The sequence below is a fragment of the Echinops telfairi genome, unplaced genomic scaffold (assembly GCF_000313985.2).
Source record: "Echinops telfairi isolate 266 unplaced genomic scaffold, ASM31398v2 ScPeMD7_7475;HRSCAF=8513, whole genome shotgun sequence".
Taxonomy (NCBI): domain Eukaryota; kingdom Metazoa; phylum Chordata; class Mammalia; order Afrosoricida; family Tenrecidae; genus Echinops; species Echinops telfairi.
In genome coordinates, this window is record NW_022111379.1 from 15,114,856 (window position 1) to 15,120,380 (window position 5,525).

The 5,525-nt window shown below is 40.0% G+C and overlaps 1 protein-coding gene across 3 annotated transcripts in view; it reads left to right on the top strand.

The window, feature by feature from the left end:
- Window positions 1-11: 11 nt before the first annotated feature.
- PPM1B (protein phosphatase, Mg2+/Mn2+ dependent 1B) overlaps window positions 12-5,525 on the top strand; it is a 64,151-nt gene continuing 58,637 nt past the window's right edge. For all 3 annotated transcript variants that reach the window (XM_004699766.2, XM_004699765.3, XM_045285853.1), the window contains exon 1: window positions 12-85. The gene's annotated coding sequence lies outside the window, so the exon portion shown is untranslated. The remainder of the gene's footprint in view (window positions 86-5,525) is intronic.

A 5,525-nucleotide genomic window follows, 5' to 3' on the forward strand; every position in this document is an offset into this window, starting at 1 on the left:
TGGAAACCTGGGCTGAGGACGGCCGGGGGGCTCAGCGTCGGGCGCGAGCGAGACGCCCTCGACCTCGCCTCCCTCCCTCTCTCAGGTAAGGCCGCTCCGCGCCCCGGGCGGGGGGGAAACGGCTCGCGGACATCTGGGAGGCCCACGACCCCTTTCGGGGTGCCCCCGGGCTGCGGTCGCGGCTTCTGACCTTCCTCCTCCTCGCCCGCCCGCCCGCGCTGCTGGCGCGGAGGCCGGGGGAGCGGGACGCCGGGCCTGCGCCGGGCTAGGCCCCTTCCCCTTGCCCGGCCGCCGCCTCCGCGCCGGGCGAGGACGGGGAGCGGCGCCGGCGCCTTGGACCTGCCCGCCTGGAAATCAACGGCTGCCGCCTCAGCATCCATCACGCCAGAGCTCGGGGGCTGCCCCGGGCTCCGAACTCGGCGCTCTCGGGTGCCTGCCGGGGGCAAAACACGACCTTTCTACCGTTGGGTTCCTGCCCTCCTCCGCGCTTCACTTCCTCGTTCAGTCTTTCCGCTTCGTGGGTCTGCGTCTCACCCCGGCCTTCCCCCCTTAAGTAGCTTTAAGTAGGTTTTGGGTTTTGTTTTTTTCTTTTCGGATCAGACGCAGGGCATTTCTTCCCTGTCGCCCCCAGCACGGCCCTTCCTTTGACCGGCGAAGTTCTCATCCGACCGACTCTGGCTTCGGATGCAGTACCCCAAAGTTTAAGAGAGAGTGGGCTGGACCGGCTTCATTAGACAAATCCGTTCACTTAATATCACCGAGCTATCTTCCTTTAAAAAAAAAAGTTGCATGATTCAAAATGGGGTGCGAAAATGGAACCCCGAAAGCATTTTAAAAGTGCAAGGCTCAGTGAGGTGTTTGGGAAGAGTTATTTTCTTCTGACCTCTAATGTCAGAAAGAGCCGATCCGTATCGTTTGCCTATTTTATTTGCAGAAAGCCTGCTTAAGCATTTGATAGGGAACCAGATTCATCAGTATTCACTGAGGACTACAACCGCCTTGAAAACTTTTAAGAAGATCACTTAGGAGCCACTAGGAAGCTGTTATGATGAAGTCAAGACCTTTTAAAATAGGCTCCACATGTTTAATGTATCAAAATAAAGTTGGCAGGAGACTCCTGAAGGATTATTTAGGAATTTGAGTCGTCTTGGTGCTATGGAGCTATTTTGGGAAAACAATATTTTTCCCTTAGCACGCGTTTACAACTCCTGTGATGTGAGCATTATTGAGGTTTATTGTGGGATTAGCAAAGGAACTTACTTTATTTGAGCTTCTGCATGGATGTCGGAAGTGGTAAGCTGTCCAAGCTGGACAGCGTAAGTCACAGTATGTTCTGGGAGATGAAGAAACATACCGTGGAAGCTGAATGTTAATAGACATTTCGTTTACTTTCTCTGTTGTGCAACAGCAAAGTTTCTTTTGTTGGCCTACTTTTTAAATAGAGCATTTCTAAATAGTGAGGCAACTTATCCTAATTATTATGATAGTCTTTTCCAAGAATACAGGTCTTTTTTTTTTTTTTTTAAGGATAAAGTTATATTATACTTAAAGTAGGCTTCCTAAGTGGGCAGGCCTTAAGTCTTTTAAGATTTAGTATTTAGAACAGATTTTTTTTTTCTCTTAAACTTAAAAGATTTTCTTTCTGGCATAATCCTGGCTTTTTTTTTTTTTAGTTTAGTTTCTTACCTTCTTTCAATGCCGCCTTTGTCGTCCTTTTTTCTTTTTTTCCTTGTGTTTTCTCCTGCTCATTTGTTTGTTGTCTGAGAGTGTTATCAAAGTTTCTGTAGCAGATCTTTATATTGCACTATCATCATGGAGTAGTCTTTTTATTTGATTTGCCACCCCCCTGTAATTAAGATTTCCCCAGTTTTTATAAATGTTTCTCTTGATGGTGTGCTATCTTCTTAGAAGTGACTTAGAGTTTTCAGCACCTGCTTTCTTTACACTGGATGTTTGATTTCTGTGAAGACTCCAGGAATAGGTGAAAGCCTTTGCAGATTGTGTGACAGGCATGTTAGTAAGCACTGCTTTGTGTCAGTAATGCCATGTATCCCTACTAAATCCTTAGGATTACTTCAACTACAGGGGTGGTGGACAGTCTAAATAGTGGTACTTCATAGAGCCGTTGACAAGGTCAGAAAAAAACTAGCTCTTGTTGAGAGTCACATTCTTTTCCTACACCATAACATTTCTTTTAGTCTTTTGAATTACAATATGATGTAGAGTAGCAGGAGACACTACCAGAGTGGAACTTCTGTAATGGATGTAGAGATTCGTAAAAAACTGGTTGAGATTATAGTTAAAGGAGTGCAGGTAAACCATGCCCTTGTAAATCCGTTGGTAAACGTGTGCAATTATGTAATACTATGTAATGATTGATTTCATTTTTCACATTCATTGGTGTGTTTTCTGACATGAGCACACATATAGACCATTTGCTGGCTTTCCAGCTCATTCCACTTTTGGAAACCTATGTGTCAGTAGAGCTGTGCTCTGTAGGGAGAGGCTGGATTTATAAAGTGGATTGCCAGGCCTTTCTTCCAACTTACTTAGATAGCATAGAAAGTAGTGAAGTAGACTGTAGTTCTAACTACAGGGTGCCTTCATATGAGAGATTAAAATTCATGTAAGTGGGTAAAATTAGCTTATTAAAATACAATGTGCTTCACTCTGAAATAGGACTTTTTACAAATCACTGATTTTTAAGCAGATTATTTGGCAAACAGCTGACACTGTTAAAAGCTTTTTTTATTCTAAAATTCTAATGGCAAAATTTATTCAAGTAAGCTTAAAAAATTTAATGGGAAGAGAATTGTTTGGAATAAGAATTTCTGTATATTCAGTGGTTTTTCATATTGTGCTTCATTTTCATTCCTGTATTTGATTCTGTTTTTGAAATGAAACAGTATTCCTATTTATATTAGTGACTTCAAAGTTTTATTGCAAAATGTATCTTACTCATCAGATTAGCGGAGCTGTTCCTGAAGAATGATTAATTCGAGATAAGTAGCCCTAGTGGTGCTGTGTTGGGTAAGCATGGGGCTGCAAACTGCAAGGTTGGCGTTTCAAACTTACCAGCTGCTCAGGGAGAAAGACTTACAGTCCTAGAAACCCTTTATAGAGTTGTTATGAGTCAGTCATGGACTAGATGGCTAGGGGTTGTTTTTCGTAATTGGGGATAAGAGAAAGTTTCTAGACTCTGGATGGGTGCCAGATTTTGTGATGATCTAGACGCTTTCCCTTTCTCAGTTAAAAAAAAAATTGGCAAGGTTGATTTGGGGAATTACTCGTTATTTCTAATTTTTGCTTAAATATTATAAAACTTAATAAAATTATTGTAGTTTGTCATCAGCTGATCCCTGGGGGATGAAAAAGGTACATGAGCTCATTGAATTTCATCTGTTTTTATTTTATCCCTGATTTTCATTGGGGATGAGTGTTTACATCAATTCATTGATTTAAAATAATGGAAAAACAAAAGCCTTTTAGGCTAATTTGAGTATGCTAAGGTGGTCTTATATACCATTCAGAACCTATTTTTAAGTAGTATATTTCTAAGGAATTTCTAAGACATTCAAAGGAACCCTGATGACCTGACGGTTAGGTGTTGGTCTGTTAGCCATCAGGTTGACTTTCAAAACATCAGCCACCCTGAAGGAGAAAGATGAGACTGGCTGCGCCTGTGAAACCCATAGGAACTACTCAACTCTGCCCTTTGGGATCAATATGGGTTGGAATTGATTTGGGAGCTGTGGGTCTCATTTTTTAAAGTAAAGATTCAGTCTTGTAAACCCAAAGGAGCAGTTCTACTCTTGTCCTTTGGGGGCCAATATGTGTTGGAATAGATTTGGTGGCCTTGAGTATCTTGTTTTTTAAAATGCAATCTATCATATCGATTTCAGAAGAGTAAGATACATATACTTTAACACTACATTTGCGTTTCCCTCTTCAAAGAGACCACTGCTGAAATTAATTTCAGTGATTTGACCAGGTAGCTGAATTACAACACTAAAAACCTCTTTACAGAATCTTGATAATGCTATGAAAATTTCCAAAAGCGTAGTCTATATTTTATTTCCCAGATTACATGAAGATTTAGTGTGGTGTAGTAGGTTATGTGTTGGGCTGCTAATTACAAGGTCAGCAGTATAAAATCATCAGCCACTCTACCTACCTACCACCCTTTTCTACCACCCTAAAGAGTTAGAATCTTGAAAGCCCACAGGGGCAGTTCTCCTTTGCTTATAGTGGCGCTATGGGCCAGAATTAACTTGTTAGCAAGGAATTTGGCTTGGGGTTTGGTAAATGGTATTTCGTACTTGCTTACTAAGCTGAAACCCCAAATTCTTTGCTATCAAGTCAGATACCATGAAGAACCCTCGTGGTGTATGGTTTATTGGTTAAGCATTGGGATTCCCATAGTGGGACTGTTGAAACCACTAGGAGAAACACTGGGCTTTCTACTCCCATAAATAGTGTTACAGTCTCGGAAACCCACGGGTGGTTACTATGAGCCAACATTGACTTTTTGGCTGTGAGAGAAACAATCATAGGGTCTTCATACTTTTTAAAATAAATTTTCATTCATATTTTGGGCTACATCTTTTTTTTCAATTGTAACTTCAGTAGCAGACACAAACCATTTGCTTCCAAATAATGGTAAATCGTAACAGAGAAGAGTTTGCGTATGATTTTAACAAGTTTTATTGGTATGTATACTTCACATATCATACAGTGTAATCATTTTATCATATTAAGAGTTGGGTAATCATCACAATCAATTTCAGAACCTTTTATTATGTTAGCTTGTAACCACATGTACAATCTCTTGGTTTTGCTTGGTGTGATTTTTACCTTTTATAATGATACACCCTTAGTAATAACTTGTTTAGCTTCAAGAACCCAATAGTTTTAACAACCAATTGTAATCATTGTATTTGTTTATATAATAAACATACATTTAACATAGTGTGTAACATGTAAGTGTAGTTTTTTACCACTTTAAAGCTTTTCTGATTTAGTAGTTGCAAAATTTTCTTTTGAAGTATTTGGAAAATAACAAGATTATATTTATTGGCTTTTAAAAAAAATCATTTTATTGGGTGCTTGTACAACTCTTACCACAATCTATACATCCATCCATTGTGTCAAGCACATTTGTGCCCTCATCGTTGTCAAAACATTTGCTTTCTACTTGAGCCCTTGGTATCAGCTCCTCATTTTTCTCCTCCCTCCCTGCTCCCCCTTGTTTTTTGGCTTTTAATTGATTCAGGTGTCTTAAAAAATTGAAGTCTTGAAGTTTAGAAATATCATTAATTGGAAAAATTGGTTTCTATCCCTGTGAGTAAAGGATGACCCACTAAAATGGTTGGTCATTGAGAGACTCCATTTGAATTATGAGGAACTTTTTGAGACCAGTTGTAGGAATATAGGCAGGACAAGTCCTGTCTGTAGTATTGGTGATATATATATATATTTTTTTAGAAACATAACTTTACTTTTTTTATTTATTATTATTATTATTT